Here is a 21,735-nt window from a genome sequence, read left to right as displayed (position 1 = left end):
GGGGTGTAGTGGCAGAAAAGGTGAAAAAAGAAGAGCTATCAGATATGTATAGGTAGCTGTTTGGAATAACCTTGCTGTATACTCACAGCTTTTGAGTGGAAACCAACTCATAGATGACCGTCCAGTAGATTTTCAGAGCTGTGAATCATGTGGGAGGAGATTGTCCATCTTTCTTCTAGGGAGCAGCTGGTGGATTCAAACCACCAGAGAAGGCATCTGTCTGGGTACCAGAGCTCCCTCTTATTTAAAAAGGATGAAGGAAAATGACAGTATCTGGAGGCGTTCATGGAATCAACAGATAATAATCGAGGACAAATTGGTAGAATTCAGGGCTGAGCATCAGTCCTCCCCATAGCCTGTGTGAGTCTCTGCCTGAATATGTGTATGAGTAATCTACAAATCCAAAACTTTGGAAAAAAGAAATGAAGTCAGACAGATCGTTTTGGTACATCCCACAGATTGAGGAATGTTCCATCTCTATTAGCCAGAGTGGAAAGAAAACTTAGAAAACTGCCTCAGTATCAGTAAGATTGTTCTGGACTTGTTTTAACAAAGATTAAAATCTACCTTCCAAAGAATCCAACAGTTTTAAATTTTTTAACTATATCTTAAATTAAAATTTTAAAAGAATACTAAAAGGTTCAACAAGTTAAACCGCAGTGTTTGACACCAAGTATTTTTGGTTTTGATATTGATGTTTTTACTGAAAGGTGTAGTCTTTGCTCTTTTAACAAGTGTCTCAGTGCTTTTTTTTGTCAGCAGGCAAGGTTATATGATCTGCATGTTACAAGTTGTTGATCAGATTTCCTCCAATCCTGATGCCACATTTTTCTTCGCATCACCCAGTTTCTCCAATTATTTGTTCAGCATACAGATTCAATAAGAACAGTTGAAAGTGTGTGACATGGACATAAACCTTTCCTGATTTTAAGACCACTATCCCCTTATTTGAACAGTTGCCTCTTCGTCATTGTGATTCTGCATGAGTACAGTAAATCTGGAAATTTTTCATTCTTCAAAATATCATCCATAATTTGTTATGCACATTTACATCATAAAACACAAAGATCTATTATTCTAATTCTAGCCAAGACTTATATGACATAAGCAGTAATGAACTTCATCATCTCACATTTTCTTTTCAAACCAGCTTGACTTGCTTGCAGTTCCCTGTCAAGTGTATGACTGTTTTTGTGAATTAATCTTCAACAACTTGGATTTAGTATTTATGCTTTTGTTTTATTGATTTCCTTGTTCTGTTAGATCATCACCCTTATAATGCACACAGTTACTATTGTCTTGCATTTGGTTGGAAGAGAGATAGTTGTCTTTAAATTTCTTGACAGAGATAAGTGAATGCTTCCAGTATTCTTTTCATTTGTTGAAACATCTCAGTATGTTGTCAGTTCTTGGAGCTTTGTTTTTAGCCTGTGGTGCAGCTTGAACTTCTTCTTCCTTCAGTACCATTGGTTCTCAATCATATGCTAACTCGTGAACATTAATGGATGAACATTAATGAGTTCCTTTGTTGATACAGTGACTCTGTTCCTTCCCGTCTTCCTTTGATGCTTCCCCTGTGCTCTGCTGGAGGTGAGCATTCACCACCCATGTGATTTACAGCCTCTGAAAATTCACTAAAGGGTCATCTATGCGTTGGTTCCAACCTGATGGCAATGATTTTTCTAGTTGTGTTGTTCAAAATAACACCCATGAAGTCCTTCAGATACTGCGAGTTGAGACTTGAATCTATTCAGTTATTTCAACTAGAGAAATGCCAAGAATGTTGTTCTTTGGTTTTCTGACATCATGCATTACGTGTTTCATTATAATACTTTATCTTCTCAGCCTGCCCTTTGAAATCTTCCATTCTACTGTTTTCCTTCATTTTTTTTCATTCACTTGAGTTACCCTGTATTAAAAAATTAAGTTTGAGTCTCTTCTGACACCCATCTTTGTCTTTTCTTTCTTTCCATGACTTTTTAATATAAGGTCCTTGATTTCATCCTACAACTTGTTTAGTTCTTGGTAATTAGCATTCAATGCATGAAATCTTTTCTATTGATATGGTCTAAATTCAGGTGTGCTCATGGTGCTTTGGCTCATGTGGACTTGTTTTCTTCAACTTCAACTGGAGCTTTATGGTCTCTACCACATTTGACTTCTGGCTTTATTCCAACAAGGGGTGTTGAGATTGTCTGTCATCTCTTTCCACAGATAGAGACCATGTGATTTCTTTGTAATTTTATGAGGGCTATGTGGTGTATACAATGACTAAGGATGATAGAAGGAGAATTGATGCCTTTGAATTGTGGTGCTGGAGAAGAATATTGAATATACCATGGACTGCTAAGAGAACAAACAGGTTCGTTCTGAAGAGGGTGAAACCAGACTGCTCCTTGGAGGGAAGGATTTTAAAGTTTCATCTGACATACTTTGGGCATGTTGCAAGGAGGGAGGACCAGTCTTTGGAGAGGGACATTATACTTGGAAGGGTTGAGGGACAGTGCAAGAAAGGAAAACCCTAAATGAGAGATGGATTGATTCAGTGATTGGGTTAATGGGGGTAGATGTGTCAGAAACAATGATGTCAAGATAGAGCAGGGGTCAGAGCTGTTGTACATAGGGTCACCATGATTCACATGACAGCACATAACAGTAACATATATAGTTTCCATTTATGTTGTTGAAAAAAGGTATTTGTGATACTCAAATTGTTGCTATTGCAAAATTTTGTCATGTGATCTATGGTAACATTTCTCTCCTAAGACCATATTTTTCAGCTACTGATCTTTCCTTAGAAGGAACTCTGGTGGCATAGTATATGTTTCTCTGCTAACTGAAAGCCAAGTGGTTTGAATCCATCACTGCTCCTTGAGAGAAATATGAACGATCCACGTCTGAGTTAAAATTTTAAATTCTTTGCAGAGTTGTTGTGAGTCAAATAAACACTACAACAGTGGATTTGAGGAGGAGGAGGGTTGATACCTTTTTTTGGTTTGACTTTAACATTCCAGTTACCAGTAATTATCAATGCCTTTTGATTCTAAGTTTGATCAATTTCAGACTGCAGAAGTTAGTAACTTTTTACGTGCTTTTTGTGTAAATTAGAATAATACTTGTATTGATTGATCTGCCTAGTAGGTGTATGGATATTATCCTATTGTACTTCAGGATAGAGCTTGTGTGTGTGTGTGTGTGTGTGTGTGTGTGCGCGCGCGTGCGTGCGTGTGTGTGTGTGTGTGTGTTTGTTGTTGTTGTTAGGTGCTGTCAAGTCGTTTGCAACTCATAGCGACCCTGTGCACAACAGCCCTAAACCCTGCTCTATCCTGTGCCAACCGCACTGCCTCCGAAACACCCATCCCGATTACCCCAGTCACCGAATCAATCCATCTCATAGAGGGTCTTCCCCTCCTGCGCTGTCCCTCCACCCTCCCAAGCATGATGTCCTTCTCTAAGGACCCGTCCCTCCTGGCAACATGTCCAAAGTATGTCAGACGAAGCCCCAGAATCCTTGCCTCCAAGGAGTTGCTTGGTTTAATCCTCTCCAGGATGAATTTGTTTGTTTTCTTGGCAGTCCATGGTACATTCAATGGTCATGGTATATATGTTGTTGTTGTTGTTAAGTGCCGTCGAGTCGCAGGTGACTCATAGCGACCCTATGAAGGAGTCCTTGATGCTTGGGTGCCTTTCATCCTCTCTCCAAGTTCATAGGGTTTCTGGAGGCAAGCTATTATGGAAGTGGATGCCACTCCTCCTTCCACGCTTGTTTAATCGGGGAGCTCCACCCCACTCTCAGTCCGCATTGGTTAGCCAACCATTAACGCATTTGACACATCCGTGTCACAGGGTTCTGCCTCACAGCAACCACAAGCGACCGCGGGACGGCATCTTGTACACCAGGGCTATACGACCTAGAGGAATTTATATATATAAATTATTTTTTTTTTTTAAATGCTGAAAATGACCCCATTCCTGGCCAGTTGTCCTTCCTGGCTTAGTAAACACGAAGTGCCTTTCAACATGATGGCTTACCTTCCATTATCAGATAATAAGTTACAATTTTCATTGGTGGCCTAGTGATAATAAGCTATGTTGTCAACCTGAAGGCATGCAGTTTGAATTCACCAGCTGTTCTGAGAAAGCTAAGTAGTCTGCCTCCCCTCCCCCCCTTGATTACAGGCTCTGAAAATCTGCTGGTGGGATTTCGTCATAGCAACACACAAACTACCACAGGATAGGTAATAGGCAAGTTGTTGTTACTGTGTACCATCAAGTCCGAACCAACCCATAGCCAACCCTCCAGCAGGTTTTCAGGGGTGTGTTGTCACAGGGGAGGAGATTGAACCTTATTTCTCTCCTGGAGTAACTGGTGGATTCAAACCACATAATCTTTGGGTTGACAGCACAATTCCTTACCACTAAGCTCCAGAGCTCCCCTGATAGAAAAGTAGTAGGACCTATAACTGTATCCATTATGACTCATATTCCCATTGGTAGGAATATAGCTCAAGGAAATCAAACACCTGTGTTCATAGTAATGTTATTCACAGTATAACAAGAAGATGGAAACAACCCAAACATGTGTTAACAAATGAATGGATTGAGAAATGTTAGTACCTTCCATAATGAAATACCATGCAGCACTAAGGAACAATAATTTTGCAATTTAAATATATAACCTGAGAGATTACAGAAAGCATTATGCTGAGTAAAATAACTCAGTCACATAAAGACAAATACTGTCTAGATAAGAACATTTAAGGGAGCTCTGGTGGTATTGTCTGTAGGAGGTTGACCCTGGAAATTCAGAGGCCAAACTTGCGTGATGGTTTAAATCCACTAGCCGATTGTAGAAGGAAGATGTGCAGCTGTAGGAACCCAGTGTAGGATCAGCTGTGGGTTGCTTCCAACTTGATGGCAGTGAGTTTTGAATTTAATAACTTTTGAACATTTTAATGTACCAGTTCTCTCCCCCACAGTCATCTTGTTTTAAAAAAACCATGGAATTGATCCAGGAGATAGAATTCCCCCCCCTTTTTTTATTAATTTTAATGAACATTTACAGAGATTTTAGATTTCCATTCATTCATTGCTGCATTTTTCTCCCTGCCCACTCCTACCTCCATTTCTCTCTTCTCTTTGGAAAGTAAAATTCCTTCTTTGGCATACAATCCCCCAATACCACAACCCCTCTCAGGTACATGCCACTATGCAACCTTCATTCTGGACTCTTGTCATAACCATAATACCCAATCATATATCGCCTTTAAACTGTTCTCTCCCTCATCTGTTTCAATGCAGTATACATAATTTATCCAGTTTTTCTCAGTCTCACCCCAACCCTGATGTCAGTCCCATTCTACAACAGTGGCACTAAGCAGTATATGTCCTTTTGTGACTGAGATATTTCACTCAGAATAACGTCCTCCAGGGTCACCCATTTTTTATACTATTTCATGAGTTCCATGTTTTTCAATGCAGCATAGTATTCCATTGTGTGAATATACCACAGCTTCTCTGTCCATTCGTTTGTTGATGGGCACTTGGGATGTTTCCAACTCTTTGTGATTGTGCACAAAGCCACAATAAACATGGGTGTGCATATATCTGCTTGGGTGACAGTTATGGTCTCTTTGGGTTATATTCCCAGTAGTGGAATTGCTGGGTCAAATGGAATTTCTATTTGCAACTTTTTGAGAAAGCGCCATACAGCCTTCCACAGTGGTTGCACCATTTTACACCCCCACCAACAGTGAATGAAAGTTCCAGTTTCTCTGCAACCTCACTAGCATTTGTTCTTTGCTGCTCTGTTAAATTTTGCTATTCTTACTGGGGTGAGATGATACGTCATAGTTGTTTTGATTTGCATCTCTTTTAGAGCTAGGGATTTTGAACATTTCTTCATGTATTTGTTGGCCATCTGAATGAGATAGAATATTTTCAGAAACTTAAGTGGCTTAATGGTAAAGAGTTAGGCTGCCAACCCAAAAGAACACACTTTAAACCCACAAGCTGTTTTGCTGATGGGATATGGTCAGTCTCTTCTAGAGCAGTTCTTTGAAAATTTGCAGAAAGGTCAATTATGAGTTCATTCCTATTCAACAATACACAGCAAGACTTTAATAGTCGAAGAGAGGATGGAATTATGAACACAGGAGAGGAAGACGTGCGAGGAGATGGATTGATTCAGTAACTTGGGAATGGGGATAGATGTGTTGGAGACAGTAAGATTGGAAGGGATAGAGCAGGGTTTAGGGCTGTTGTACATGAGGTTATGAGTCTCAGGTGACTCAACGGCACATAACAACAACATGGACACGATGGTTAGTCACAAAGCAAGAATCCCTTTCTATTTTAAAAAGAATGAGAAAAGATGTAGGTCATTTGGGTGAGATGGTGATGAGAAGATGGGGTAGTTTTATCCTATGATTCTCTTTGTAGTATGAGGTGAGGTCATCACCTGAGAATGAGGTGGAAGAGGCTAGCCGTATAGTACTAACTTATGCATGGGGTTGCTAATTTCCTAGGGAGAGGGATTAGGGTTGATGGACTTGATGTAAGTTCATTATTGTGTTAATTTAAAACAAGGTGCATCCACAGTGCTTCTTGGAGGCAAAGATGATAAAGCTTTGTCTCATTCTTTGGACAGGTTGCTAAGGAAAGAGGCTATTCTTGGCTTAGAAAGGTAGGGAAACAGTGAAGGAGAGGAAGACCCTCAATGAGATGATTGACACAATGGTTATTTGAATCACTTGCGCCTTGAGAATTGGACAATGAATAAGGATTACAAAAGAATTTATGCTTTTAAACTGTGGTGTTGGAGAAGAATACAATATATCCTATGGATCGCCAAAAAACTATAGATTTGTGTTGGGAAAGGTTAAGCCAGAATGCTCCTTAGAAGCCAGATATCTCATATATTTTGGGCCATACCAGGTCACATATTTTGGGCCAAGTTTGAAAAGGGATATCATGCTTGGAAAAGTGGAGGGTCAGCAGAGGAGAGGAAGACCCTCAGGGAAATGAATTGACACAGTGACTGCAGCAGTGGGCTCAAGTGTATCAGAGAGGTTGAGGATGGCACAGGATAGGACAGAGCGCAGGTCTATTGTTCTTTGAGCTGCTGTGAGTTCTTGACAGCAACTAACAACACGGGGGTTTTTTAGCACTCAAATGATGGAAGTATATTATTTTCTAAATTGGTTTTTAGAAGTTAGCTTTGAGAATCACTCATTTTCATTATAATAAATTATTATGGACTGTTGTGAGAGTGGGTACCAATTTTCTTAGTGTAGTCAGTTGTATTTATGACATTAAATAAATTGTTGTTGTTGTTATGTGCCATCGTGTCGTTTCCGACTCATAGCGACCCTATGCACAACAGCTCTAAACCCTGCTCTATCCTGCGCCAGCCGCACCGCCTCTGACACACCCATCCCGATTACCCCAGTCACCGAATCAATCCATCTCATAGAGGGTCTTCCCCTCCTGCGCTGTCCCTCCACCCTCCCAAGCATGATGTCCCTCTCCAAGGACCCGTCCCTCCTGGCAACATGTCCAAAGTATGTCAGACGAAGCCCCAGAATCCTTGCCTCCAAGGAGCAGCTTGGTTTAATCCTCTCCAAGATGGATCTGTTTGTTTTCCTGGCAGTCCAGGGTACATTCAGTACCCTTCTCCAGCACCACAGCTCAAAAGCATCCACTCTCCTTCTGTCCTCCCTAGTCATTGTCCAACTCTCTGATGCATAACAAGCGATTGCAAATACCATGACCTGTATCAGGCGCACCTTAGTCTCCAGAGAAACACTGTTGCTCCTGAGTACGTTTGAGAGGTCCCTAACGGCAGACTTTCCCATCGCGATACGCTTTTTGATTTCCTGACTGCTGGTACCAAGAGTGTTAACTGTGGAGCCGAGCAAAGTGAAGCTGTGAACACTCTCAATCTCTTCATCATCCATCCTGACGCTGCCAATTGGTCCAGTGGCGAGAATCTTTGTCTTCTTGACGTTGAGCCTTAGTCCATACTGAAGGCTGCAGTCCTTGACCCTTCGCAGCAAGTGCATGAGGTCCTCCTCAGTTTCAGCAAGCAAGGTTGTGTCATCTGCATAACGGAGATTGTTGATAGATCTTCCACCAATCCTGATGCCACAATTCTCCTCATAGAGCCCAGCCTCTCGGATAATCTGCTCTGCATACATGTTGAAAAGGTATGGAGACAGGATGCATCCCTGGCGTACACCCTTTCCTATTTTGAACCATGCAGTGTTACCCTGCTCTGTTCTGACTACTGCCTCCTGCCTCTTGGTCCAAGTATAGGTTTCGTATTAGCACAATTAAATGTTCTGGGATTCCCATTCTTCTCAGAGTCAGCCACAGTTTGTTATGATCCACACAGTCAAATGCCTTTGCATAATCAATGAAACACAGATAGACATTCTTCTGGTATTCCTTGCTTTCAGCCAAGATCCATCTAACATCAGCAACAATATCCCTACTACCACAACCCCTTCTAAACCCAGCCTGGACTTCTGGCAATTCTCTGCTAATGTGCTGTTCAAATAGTTTTTGGATAATCTTCAGTAGAATCTTGCTTGCATGTGAAATCAATGACACTGTTCTGTAGTTTCCACACTCAGTTGGGTCACCTTTCTTTGGAATGGGAACAAATATTAATAAATTAGAAGGTACCAAAAAAATCTTACTTAAGCAGACAAGGAATCTGAATTAAGATCTTAAGTTAAATGCAGGTTTATTTTCTGCGTAGATGCTTAGGATGTATAGATTTGTGAAGAATTCTTTAGCTTTGAAAGTGAGTTCTTAACATTTTAGTAATTTTTTTCCTTAATTCTCAAGGCTACTACTGCTTTTAAATCATCCACTTGAATTTAAAATTTCCTCTAAAAAGATTGTGATGTTGTCTAACACGGAGAGCTTCTCAATTGTAAACTTGTTTTAAAAACTTGTAGTTTTAAAAATTGCCATCTCAAAGATTCTCACCACTGGGCCAATTGGCAGCATCAGAATGGATGGTGAAGAGATTGAGATAGTTAACATTTTTAGTTTACTTGGCTCCACAATCAACACTCTTGGTAACAGCAGCCAAGGAAATCAAGAGACAAATTGCATTGGGAAAGTCAGCTGTGAGGGACCTCTCAAAGAGTACTGAAGAGCATATACGTCAGATTGGAGACTAAGGTGCACCTGATCCAGTCTATAGTCTTTGCAATTACATGCGAATTACATGTGCTGGACAGTGAATAGGGTTGATAGAAAGAGAATTGATGCCTTTGAGCTGTGGTGCTGGAGAAGAGTGTTGAATATACCATGATCTGCTAGGAGAACAAACAGGTTTGTCCTAGAGAGGGTGAAGCCGGAAGGTTCTTTGGAGTCAAGGATTCTGAAGCTTCGTCTGCATATTTTGGGCATGTTGCAAGGAGGGACTGGTCCTTGGAGAGGGACATCGTGTTTGGCAGAGTGGAAGGGTGCTGAAGGAGCGGAAGACCTTCGATGAGATGGATCGATTCTGTGACTGGAGAGGTGGGAATAAGTGTTTTTGAGATGGCTAGCTTGGCACAGGATAGAAGAGCGTTTAGAGCTCTTGTACATAGGGTCGCTGTGAGTAGCAAGTGACTCGATGGCACATAACAACATCTCCCTGTCCCCCAAGTTTTTCAGCAAATCTTTAAAATGTGAATCCAGCAGTTACTTGATACCTAAAATCCTTAAAATGCTTCTTCATTTTAAGAAGAAAAATTTGAGAGTAAAGTTTTAATTAAAATACCTTAATATAGGGTCCTTGCATAATCTGTTCCCTTCCATTTCTAATCTTCTCTTCATTCCTCTTCTTTACAGCCATATAACTTATTTCTTGGAGAATAACAACCCCCATATTTGAGACATCTATCTTCAACAGTTTCTGAGGGGACACTCTGGCAACAGTTTAGTTGAAAGCTACTCCCTCGACCAGGTGGATTGACAAAGTGACTGCCACAATGGGCTCAACTGCATCAGGAGGTGTGGGAATGGCACAGGATAGGACAGGGTTTAGATCTGTTCACAGGGTTGCTGTGAGTTGTACTCAACCCGTCGATGCCTAACAACAACAAGGTTTTTCATGAACTTGAAGTAAAGTTCTTTGCTAGGACTGTAGTCTTTCAAGATTTTATTTGATTTAGAACCTTTCTTTCCAGGTTCACTCACATTCTTGTTAGCAAGCCTCAGTTCTTCAGTAACTGTTGCCCCAGAACCTCTATTCCTCATCATCTGGGTTTCTTCATTGACTTTATTAGTATTCTCACTACATAGCAGCTGGCTTCCCCCAGGACAGGTGATCACAGAGAAAAATCATGAACATGAGGGCGCTCACTGAAAGCTACAATCTTGAGTGACTAATTTCAGAAGTATTATGCCTGCCCTTCTCTCATATGCTGTTGTTCACCAGACCAACCTTCATAAAATATTGGAGATATATACAAGAATAGCAAATCAGTATCAAAAGGAGAGATCACTGGGAAAATTAGCTGCAAAAAATTCTCCTCCTGGCCTACATGTGTTCATAGCCTCTCCACATGCAGAATATATTCATCATTTTAATTAAAGATCCTAAAAAAATCTCATCCTCAGTTTCACCAGAGATACTTCAGTTCCTCTTTCTGGGCATTTGATTCTGTTCTCTGACTCACATTATTTTTATGGCTTGCCTCTGGAAACTCTATGTACAAACAGTGCTCAGGCTGTTCATTCATAGGGTCGCTATGAGTCATCTACGACTCGACGGCATTAAACAACAATAACAATGACGACGACCAAGAGAGAGCGATGTTGGCCTAGTGGAAAGGAAGCTGTGCTACCAAGCCGAAGGTGGGTGATTTTCATCTGTGGCCCTCGGCTAGGTTCACATTGTCTTCCTGTCAAACATTCTTCTAGGTGGTATAGCATTGGTCTGTGTGTGACAGTGATGTGCCAATCGTGGTAATGGGCATCCATGGTGGACAGTGTTGGCTGGAGCTTCCCGACTAAATCAAGCCTGGAAGCAGGAGCAGCATCCACTTCCGAAATGGCTTGCCTCCAGAAACTCTATGTACGAACATTGCTCAGGCTGTTCGTTCATAGGGTTGCTATGAGTCATCTACGACTCGACGGCATTAAACAACAACAACAACAAAGTATGTTTGCAGCTAAGGAGCTTCCTTTTATATTGTCTCTGGGCAATATTTCTACATGCAGAATTGTTTTAAGAACTTTATGTATCTTTCTATCATTTTGCTCCATTAGTCAAAAGCCATAACAGCCATTCTCTGTTACATAAACCTTTTACTACTTTGAACTACTAAGAGAAAGCACCTTTTAAGCTTCCTAAAACTCCTATTGAGCTTTAATGTCTTGGTGCTTTTCTCCAGGCAAGATGGGTCACCAGCAGCTCTACTGGAGTCAGACGTGAGAATTTGGCCAGGGTTCCTGCTCTCGCTGCATTTTCTCGAACAGACACGTATTGATCCAGAAATATGGATTCAATATGTGCCTTAGTCAGTTTGCCAAGGGTACCCGCTTTGTCAAGTTTTGGACTAAGTGATCTTCCTTGAATGGCTTAGCCGAGATGTCTGCGTGGCAAGAAACATGACCAGCGCTTTGTACAAAAAATAAAATTTCTGTTATGATAATGTGAGGGAAACTCCCAGACTAAACAGCCCTATTGAGAGGATCTGTGAAATACATAGACCTCTTTGGCAAGCCTGTTGTCTGAAGGGCACAATTCTTAGACCATTTTTTATCTTTTTGAGATCTTACAAGACTATATAGTAACTCCTTTAGCTTTGCCTTTAGACTATGTTTCTGGCAGTGCCCTAGATTTGGTCTTTACTTAGCAGCCATTTCTAAATGTTAGCACTATTTGCCATCTGAAGAGGCTGAGGATTTTCTACTATCAAGTCTTGGCTTGTTTTCATGTTAACAGTTCATTAGCTTATTTCTTCACATTTTTCACTGTATATAGTAAGAAGAAACAAGAGAACCTTTCACATCTGTGCCTGAAGATCAAAAAATTTTCCTTAGGTAAATCACTTAGTAAATTGGGTAAATTTTCTTTTTCTCAGAACTAAAAGGTGACAATGTTGCTTGATTTTCTGCCCCTCCTTAACAAGAATAGCTCCTTTACCTGGAGCTTTATTGATCATTCATGAGAATTTATTTTAACGACTTTTCCAAGCCATTTTAAATTTTCACTTTCCTTAAATCCCATGATCTAGTTCCCAGATCAATGTTTTGGGATTTTGTGGCAGTAAACACTTAGATTGTTGGTACTAATGAATCTTTTCTTTTTCTCTATTCTTGTTAGTTGCTATTGAGTCATGCCCTTCCTGATCCTGTGTTGTCTTTACAATCCCTGCTCGATTTGATCAATACAGTCAATGTGACAGCCCATCTTGTTTAGGTTCTTCCTCTCCTTTGTTACTCCCAGTCTAGTGCTTGATAATTACCTAAAATTTAGCAACTTTAAATAGCATCTTTCCCTTTTGTGACTAAGGTATTTCACTCAGCATAATGTCCTCCAGGGTCACCCATTTTTTTATACTATTGCATGAGTTCCTTGTTTTTCAATGCAGCATAGTATTCCATTGTGCGAATATACCACAGCTTCTCTATCCATTCATTTGTTGATGGGCACTTGGGTTGTTTCCAACTCTTTGCTATTGTGAGCAAAGCCACAATAAACATGGGTGTGCATATATCTGCTTGGGTGACAGTTCTGATTTTTTAGAGTATATTCCCAGTAGTTGAATTGCTGGGTCAAATGGTATCTCTATTTGCAACTTTTGAGAAAGTTCCATATGGCCTTCCATAGTGGTTGCACCATTTTACACTCCCACCAACAGTGAATAAGTGTTCCAGTTTCTCTGCAACCTCGCCAGCATTTGTTGTTTTCTGCTCTGTTAAATTTTGCTATTCTTACTGGGGTGAGATGCTATGTCATAGTTGTTTTGATTTGCATCTCTCTTTAGAGCTAGTGATTTTGAACATTTTTTCTTGTGTTTGTTGGCCATCTGAATGTCTTCTTTGGTGAAGTGTTTGTTCCTATCCTGTGCCCATTCTTCAGTTGGATTGTTTACCTTTATCTTGTTGTGGTACTCAACTATTTTATAAATTCTAGATATAAATCCCCTGTCTGACATGTCTTTACCAGATATTTTTTTCACAGTCTGGTACTTCCCTTTTTACCCTGTTGGAGAAATTTTTGGATGTGCATAGGGATTTGATTCTTAAAAGATCCCATTCCTCTATTTTATCCTCTCCTGATTGTAGATTTTTCAGGATGCTTGGAAGACTGTTTATGTTGTGGAATAGGGCTTCTAGAGTTCTTCCAAGCTTTTCTTTAATGAAGTTTATAGTCCTTGATTTTAGTCCTAGGTCCTTGATCCACTTTGAGTTGGTTTTTGTGTATGGAGTGAGTTGTGGATTTTGCTTGAGTTTTCTACAGATACTTTTCCAATTTTGCCAACATCATTTGTTAAAAAGGCTGTCATTTTCCCCACTTAACAGATTTCAAATACTGTATAGTGCCACTGTTGTAAAGCAAGACTGACATCGGTGTTGGCTTGTGAAGCAGTATTGTCATCAGAGTTGGTGGAAACTGAGAGGGGCTAAATAATGTATTATGCATTGAAACAGATGCGCAAGAGAACTGTTTAGGAGCAATATATGACTAGGTATTACTGTCAAGACAAGAGTCCAGAATGAAAGCTGCTTAGTGGCGTGGACTGGGGTAAGGGGCTGTATAACAGTGATTTTTGTTTTTTGGGGGTTTTTTTTTGTGTGTGTGTGTGGTTTGTTTTTTTTTTTTTCCACTTTTCAAAGAGAAGAGTGAACTGGGAGGGAGAGATGGGCAGGGAGGAAAGTGCGCAACAACGAATGAATGGAAATCCAAAGTCTTTGTAAACTTTCATTAAAATGGGGAAAAAAGGAATAAAACATTCAAATGGGGGGCGGGGAATAGAATCTTTCATTATCAAGACCAGGCATCTGTAAACATGTTTATTAAGTAGCTTTGGCTCCAGATTTGAAGAAAAGGTACTTTTCTGTATTGTAGCCATTTCAACTGGAGAATCTACTTCCAGTCTCACCATTGTTGGCCAGAAGCCTTCATTCCTTATCACACTGAATTCTCTTGATTACCTGAGAGTCTAACAAGTGATCTAAGAATGAGAAAGCCCACAATTGATTTGGGGGGGGGGGAGAATGTGCCCAAGACAAATGTCTTTTGGTGACATACCATCCTATCTGCTATATACTAGGGAGGTGTGGTGGTTTCCTAGTAAGGAGTTGCCCTTTCAACCCAAAGATAGTTTGAATCTACTAGCTGCTCTAAGGGAGAAAGATAGCCTCGTCCTGTGCGATTTAGCAAGCTTTAAAAAACCCACTGAGAGTCAACCATGAGTTAGTTCCAACTTGATAGCAATGATAAAGAGATGATAGGTTGCACAAACCAACCCTGGTACAGTATGGGAATTACTCCCTACTGTGTAAGTATCAAAAGATGAGGATCACCAAAACCCACAAGCTTTCTCTGAGCTGAACTACACATACTATAATTTGTGTTCAGTGAATCATGCTGTTTTACCATCTGCCTTTACTTATACTGCCCCTAATTTACCCCAAATACTTCTATCTTCTCCATTCTTACTCAGTAAACTCACTTTCTGCCAGTTCTTAGGAAGTCTTTCTTGATCTTTACTTAGAAGCCCTATCACAGCTTGTGAACTTTTTAGGAAACAAGTTAACTAATAAAATGGCTTCTTTTTTACATGCAGGAGTAAAGGAAGAAACAGTGTTACACTGTCTTACAGACTTAATATTCTTTTGGTGCAGGTGATTTTGGAAACAGTGTTTAAATTGTTCTGGGAGAAATCTAGGCACTTGATGATAATTTGTGGTGTTGTTTGTTTGTTTGTTTGTTTGTTTTAAAAAAAGAGGCAGTCCTCAGAACAGAGCAAGGAAACACTGCATGGTTCAAAATTGGAAAGGGCATATGCCAGGGATGTGTCCTGTCTCCATATCTTTCCAACCTGTATGCAGAACAGACCATCTGGGAGTCTGAGCTCTAATGTGGAGTCAGGATTGGTGGAAGGTCTATCAACAATCTGCGTTATGCAGATGACACAACACTGCTTGCTGAAACTGAGGATGACCTGAAGCACTTGCTGCAGAAGGTCAAAGACTGCAGCCTTCAGTATGGATTGAGGCTCAATATCAAGAAGACTAAGATTCTCACCAGTTGGCAGCATCAGGATGGATAGTGAAGAGATTAAGATTGTTCATGACTTTAGTTTGTTTGGCTCCACAGTCAACACTCTTAGCACCAGTAGCCAGGAAATGAAAACACATATTGTGATGGGAATGTCTGCTGTTAGGGACCTTTACAAAGTTTTGGAGAGCAGTAGTGTGTCTCTCTGGAGACTAAGGTGCGCTTGATACAGGCCATGGTTTTTGCAATCACTTGTTAGGCATCAGAGAGTTGGACAGTGACTAGGGAGGATAGAAGGTGAATTGATGCCTTTGAGCTGTGGTGCTGGAGAAGAGTATTGAATGTACTATGGACTGCCAAAAAACAGACAGATTCATCCTGGAAAGGGTCAAACCGGGCAGCTCCTTGGAGGCAAGGATTCTGAGGCTTCGTCTGACATACTTTGGACATGTTGTAAGAAGGGACAGGTCCTTGGAGAGGGACACCATGCTTGGTAGGGTGGAGGGACAGCACAGGAGGGGAAAGCCCTCTATGAGGTGGATTGATTCAGTGACTGGGGTAATCTGGATGGGAGTATCGGAGACAGTGCGATTGGCACAGGACAGAGCAGAGTTTAGGGTCATTGTACATAGCCTCTCTATGAGCCGCAAGGGACTTGACGGCACATAACAACAACAAAAAACAAATACTTGTTTTTGTTTTCTTGCCTTTGAGTTTTTGGAGTAAGGCTAATAAAGTAGAATTAATCAGAATTTTAAGGCAGACTTCAGTGTTAAGTATTACGGAGTCCACAATGAAATCTTCCTTCAAGGGGCTTATAATTTATTTTTTTTTTTTTATTAGGTTGGGGGGAAATGGTCTTTTTAAGGCCCACTTATAAAGGTCAGGGGGAAAAACCCAGTTATTTGTACCTTGGGTAGGCTATATGTTACCACTTAGAATCTAGCTGCGTTGGGCCAGTTTCTATCAGTAAGTTCCTTTAAGTCAAGTTATGTTTGGCTGTCCCCCTTATTCTCCCCACTTGAACGATATATAAGTAAAATTTATAACATTTGTTCTAATTTACAATTTTTATGTTAAAGATCATTCTCTGATTTGAAAGTATTTTGGAAATAAAAATTTTGGTTGTAGTTATTCTGTTATGTTTTGCCTTCAATTTCATTTAATCTCCTGTAGTAGCATCTTGACACTATATGTAAGAATTTTGCATTATTTCTCCCTTTATGAATTTTCCCTTCATTAACATGTTGTTATAATAAAATAGCTTTTAAAAATTTTCTTGTATAATGAACATATAGTAGAATCACCCTCCATAAAAATACATTCTTTGATTTCTATGTCTTAATATTCTGTACACCTTTTTTAATACATTTAAATTTTGTTTCATCTTTTGTCTCAAAGTTAAATTCACATGACTTAAATTCTTTACTGTGGTGAAGCAACATTTGGGGTGTGTGTACACAAGCACGTGCTTATTTGAGACAGAATAAAATATGCTGTGACAGATAAAGGATTAATCTTTTTTGGTGGTCTTTTGTTAGAAGTGAAAATTTTAAATTTACCTTTAATTCAGTTCAGCTTCATATTTAATTCACTTGCTTCTCAAGGAAGCCTAATAATCTGTATCACTAATGTGAAACTATTTAATAACTTTAACCCGTTAACTGCTCCATGGGAGAAAAAGTGTGTTAGTAAGCTTCAAAGTCACTTTCCTAGATAGTCACCACTAGGACTTATCTGTTACAGGCTCTCTCAGTATCTTTCATGTTGTTATTAGGTGCTGTCCAACATATAGGATAACATTAAACAGGGCTGCATCTTCACAGTCATCACTGTTCATAGCAATCACTTCTGTAAACGCCCTTTCTATTTATGTGGTTGTTTTCTTCATCTTACATACATAATTCTTAAGTTATCTCAAGGATTAGAGTTTAATGCCTCCAAATTTGTTGAATGGATTACTAGATTGCCTTACTGTTTTTCTGTTTACAGGTATCTAGTTCATTCTGTCTCAGAGCTGTATTTAGGGATTAGAAGCATGACTCCTTACCATAATTTATAATTACATAAGGACCACTATGATTCCATCAAGCTCTTTTAGTTGCCATGTGATTGGACAGGTCATTTAACTTGTAGGCATCATTATTATTTGTAGAAGAGACTTGAGTAAGTTTGCTTCTAGCCAAAACAGAAAAGATATTCTGTTACACATATAATACTCTTCTAAATGTTCTCATCCCAGGACTCAGGCTGACAGAATTGCCTGTCTCTTGGACATTGTTGGACACTGTGACAGGAAAGATCTCTGAAAGATCTTTTATCTTGTAGTAACTGTTAAACTGCGTTGACCCAATAAATTACATGTCTCTTTGGATCATTGACCAGATTATGTTACATTGCTCCACTGAACCTCACCATATAACCAGATGGCAGAGAAGAAAAACATTTGGCAAACAATATTGACAGATCTGCCTTTCTGATCAATCAAAGATTTGGATTACATTCTTTCCTACCAATGAAATGTATTCTTTTCCTGCTGGTGAAGCCAACCCTTAGGTTCCATCTAATTACTTGAAATCTTGGAATTCTTAGGTTTTGTACTTGAGTCTCTACATTGACATACATGTCATTCCTCTTAAAATAATGAAGTGAATGAAATGTTATTTGTATCCTACATACATGTACCTACTGTACAGTGGTTGAACAGCAATGCCATAATCTTAACAAACATTACAAATCTTGATACCATAAATCTAGCAGAAGATTAAAAGTAACACAACAGTCTCTGTAAGAATTAAAAAAATTTGCCAGGCTACTTGCCTTGGACCCATTTCCCTGAATCCTGGCAGTATTATTTAGAGTATTCAGTTCGTTGTGTTGTCACTCTTGGTATTCATTTTCCATTATCTGCCTTAGCCACATGCAAAGTTGTTGTTTGTTGTCACTTGCACATCATTGCACCCTATGTACAATAACCCTGAACCCTGCTCTAGTCTATGCCAACCTTATTGTCTCCGACACACCTACCTCATTACCCCCAGTCATTGAATCAGTCCATCTCATCAAGGGTCTTCCTTTCTTGCACTGTCTCTCCACCTTCCAAGCATAAAGTCTGTCTTCAAGGACTTTTTTACAACATGCCCAAAGTATTTAAAAACATCCCTTTTAGGAAGCAAAGAAGGAGCCCTGGTGCCCTCCACCCTTCCAAACATGAAGTCTGTCTCCAAGGACTTTCTTGCAATGTGCCCAAAGTATTGAAAAACATCCTTTTTGGGAAGTAAAGGAGGAGCCCTGGTGCAGTGCTTAAGCACTGACTGCAAATGTTAACTCAAAGGTTGGGATTTAACCATGTAACTGTCTGCTTCTATAATGATGCAAAAACTTTGGAAATTCTGTGGGATCATGCTACTTTTACCTGTAAGTCTCTCTGAGTCAAAATCGGCTTGATGGCATTGGATTTGAAATTAGTGGGGTGCTTAAGAGTTTTTACATCTTGTTTCCTGCATGTAGAAAGTTAGAGACCAAAGGATTCTTTCTTTTAAATCAGATTTAGGGGTTTTTTAGCAGCCTAATAAATCAGATTTTTAACCAGACTTGCTTTAGATTGTTGGCAGCACAACTTTATAGGCTTCCAATGTGTCTATTTCCATTTAGCTTAGGGTGCTACTAGTTGTTCCCACAGTCCTTCAGCAGCTGTCCCTTTGTCTCCTAAATGCTGGTAATCATTAACTGCAACTCCTAGCAATCCTGTGAACAACGTATCTGAACCTAGCTGTGTCCTGTGCCGCCCTCACTGTCCCCATCATCCTCATTCCCATTTTTACATTCATTGTCAATCTCTCTCTCATTGAGGGTATCTTTTGTGGACCCTTTACTTTTCCCTAGCATGTCTTTTTCTAAGGATTGGCTCTTCCTCACAACCTTACTCAAGTCTCACCATGCTCAAGACTACTGTTGTAGTCACTGTTAGTCCATATCATAGAGGGTTTTCTACTCCTTCACTGACCCTCTACGTTTCCCAGCATGTTATCTTCTTCTAAGAACTGGCCCCTCCTAATAACCTCTCTAAAATATGTGAAATGAAGTTTTACCATCTTTGCTTCTAACAGGCACACTGATTGTACTTTTCCAAATTTTTTTCTTCGTCTTTTAGAAGTCCATGGAATATCAACACACTTCTGTAAGACCACAGTTCAAAGGCATCAATTCTTCTTTGATCTTCCTTATTCATTATCTTTAAGATGCAGAAACTTATTACAGGAAAGGCTAAATAAACCCTTTACTCTTAGAATTCTTCCCCCACGACTTTTGTTTACCTGAAGCCATTTGCTGAGTGTTGGAATTTTAAGCGGATACCTGCTCTAGAGGGAGCTCTGGTGGCTTCATGGTGAGGAATTGCACTGCATTGCAAGCAGTCACATTTCACATCCACGGGCTGCTCCATGGAGAAAAGTGGACCGTCTCCTTTGTGATTTACTTCCTCTGAAAACTCACTGGAGGGTCATTTATAGTCAGCTCAGATTTAAGGACACACAACAACAACCTGATGTAGAATACTTTACATTTTAATCTTGAATGTGCTGGTCATACGCTTGATTTGAACCTTAGTTCAGGTTGATTCATCTTGCTTAATTTATAGAAACAGTAGGGGGAAAGTGACATTTTCTCTACGAATAAAGAAACTAATACTCTATAAATTTATTTCTTACAAAAAGCTAAGTGCATAGCAAGCATTGGTAACAAGTTTGTGATATTTTTTTTAAAAATCTCTTAAAAAATTATCTCATAATGCAATTACCAGAGGAGTTTAAAGGAATTAAGTCACAATAATTAAATGACAGAATTGAAATCCTGATCTGAAATAAAAGTATAAGCTGTTAATATATTCACCCTTACTATATCAGTCCGTATTCATTTATCAGTAGATTCCTATTGATAACATATATTCTTTTTTAATTTTTTAAAATTTTCTTTTTATTATTATTTTGTGTGTGTGTGTACCGTCAAATCGGATATGACTGGTACAGGAGGAGATTGTCCCTCCTTCTCCAGTGGAGCATGTGGTGGATTCGAACCATATACCTCTGGGATTGCAGTGCAGCTTCTTGCCACTCACTAGACTACCAGAGCTCCCTTGATAACATATATTCTGTAATGTTAAACTTTAATTACAGATACCATTAGCTTTGGTGGTGGTGGTATTAGATACAATCTAGTCGATTCTGGATCATAGCAACCCTGTGAACAGCAGATCTGTACCTTCATATGCCCCCATCACACCATCCTCAGCATCTCTGATATGCTCAGGCCCATTGTTACAGTCACTGTGTCAAACTTTGTTGTCAAGTCTCTACCTCTCTTTTCTGACCTTCCTTTCTCAGCATGGTAACTTCTCACAGACTGAAAAATATGTGAAACAAAATTTCACCATCCTTGCCTCTAAGGAGCACACTGGTTGTTCTTTCTGACACACTTGTCTTTGGCAGCCGTGGGATATTCAGTACATAATCCGTCTTCTCCAAAATTGCAATTCAAAGACCATGACTTTGATTGGGCATTTTGCTCTTTCTTTAGCATTTGGAGAGATCTTTGACAGCAATGCAACACATATTTTGCAATTTTCCCAATGCAGCATGTCTGGATTTCTTGGTTGTGGTTGGGTTTTGTTTTGTGTTTTTCCATGCTGCTGCCACGAGATCTAAGTAAAATGAAATCATTGACAGGTTGTATTTTCTCCCTCTCTCCTTAATTTTGGTTATTGGTCCAATAGTGAGAATTTTTATTTATATGCTTTGGGATATATGATTAGGTATTACTATCATGACAGGAGTCCAGAACGAAGGCTGCATAGTGGAATAGATTTAGGGGGAGGGATTGTATAACAATGAAGGAATTTTTCTTTTACTTTTCAAAGAGAAGAGCGAACTGTGAGGGAAGGAGTGGGCAGGGAGAAAAGTACAGCAATGAGTGAATGGAAATCCAAAGTCTCCGTAAACTTTCATTAAAATTAATAATTAAAAAAAGAACAGAAAAAATTTTTACAAGAATATGACATAGATGATAATTAGCAAAATTCTATGAGAGGGGCTTTTAACTAACCACTTATTGAGGGAAAGTGGATAATTTCTGTTTCAAAGGTCAGAAATCACATAGGATATTTTATAGTTGTATTGACAGCCACAGATTTGGTGTTAAGGAAGAAAATTCTGTAAGATTATTTTTGGTTATGGTCTGAAGTGGATAAGTGCAGTACATAGGATGTTCTTACACTAGCCTTGTTGTAGTGTTTTCCATAAATACCTTAAATGTGTACAAATGGTATCAATCATGCAAACTTTCAGAGTTTATATTTCAGATGGGTAAAACAAAGTATTCAATAAAAACTGTACCAGTGAGCTTTGGAAGCCTAGTCTGTAGGAAACTGTTGCTCAGCAAAGGCTACCGCACTGGCGGTAAGGACTCACCAGCAGCTGAGAAAGAGAAAGATGGGCAGTCTC

At 39.6% G+C, this 21,735-nt stretch overlaps 1 protein-coding gene across 4 annotated transcripts in view; it reads left to right on the top strand.

Moving 5' to 3' along the window:
- EPC1 (enhancer of polycomb homolog 1 (Drosophila)) overlaps window positions 1–21,735 on the top strand; it is a 139,107-nt gene that overhangs the window by 63,014 nt on the left and 54,358 nt on the right. The gene's annotated exons all lie outside the window — the stretch shown is intronic.

The sequence above is a fragment of the Elephantulus edwardii genome, unplaced genomic scaffold (assembly GCF_000299155.1).
Source record: "Elephantulus edwardii isolate Elephantulus edwardi_28Jun2011 unplaced genomic scaffold, EleEdw1.0 scaffold00146, whole genome shotgun sequence".
Classification (NCBI taxonomy): Eukaryota; Metazoa; Chordata; class Mammalia; order Macroscelidea; family Macroscelididae; genus Elephantulus; species Elephantulus edwardii.
The sequence above is the reverse complement of the archived record's forward strand: the minus strand, read 5'-3'. Positions and strand labels throughout refer to the sequence as shown.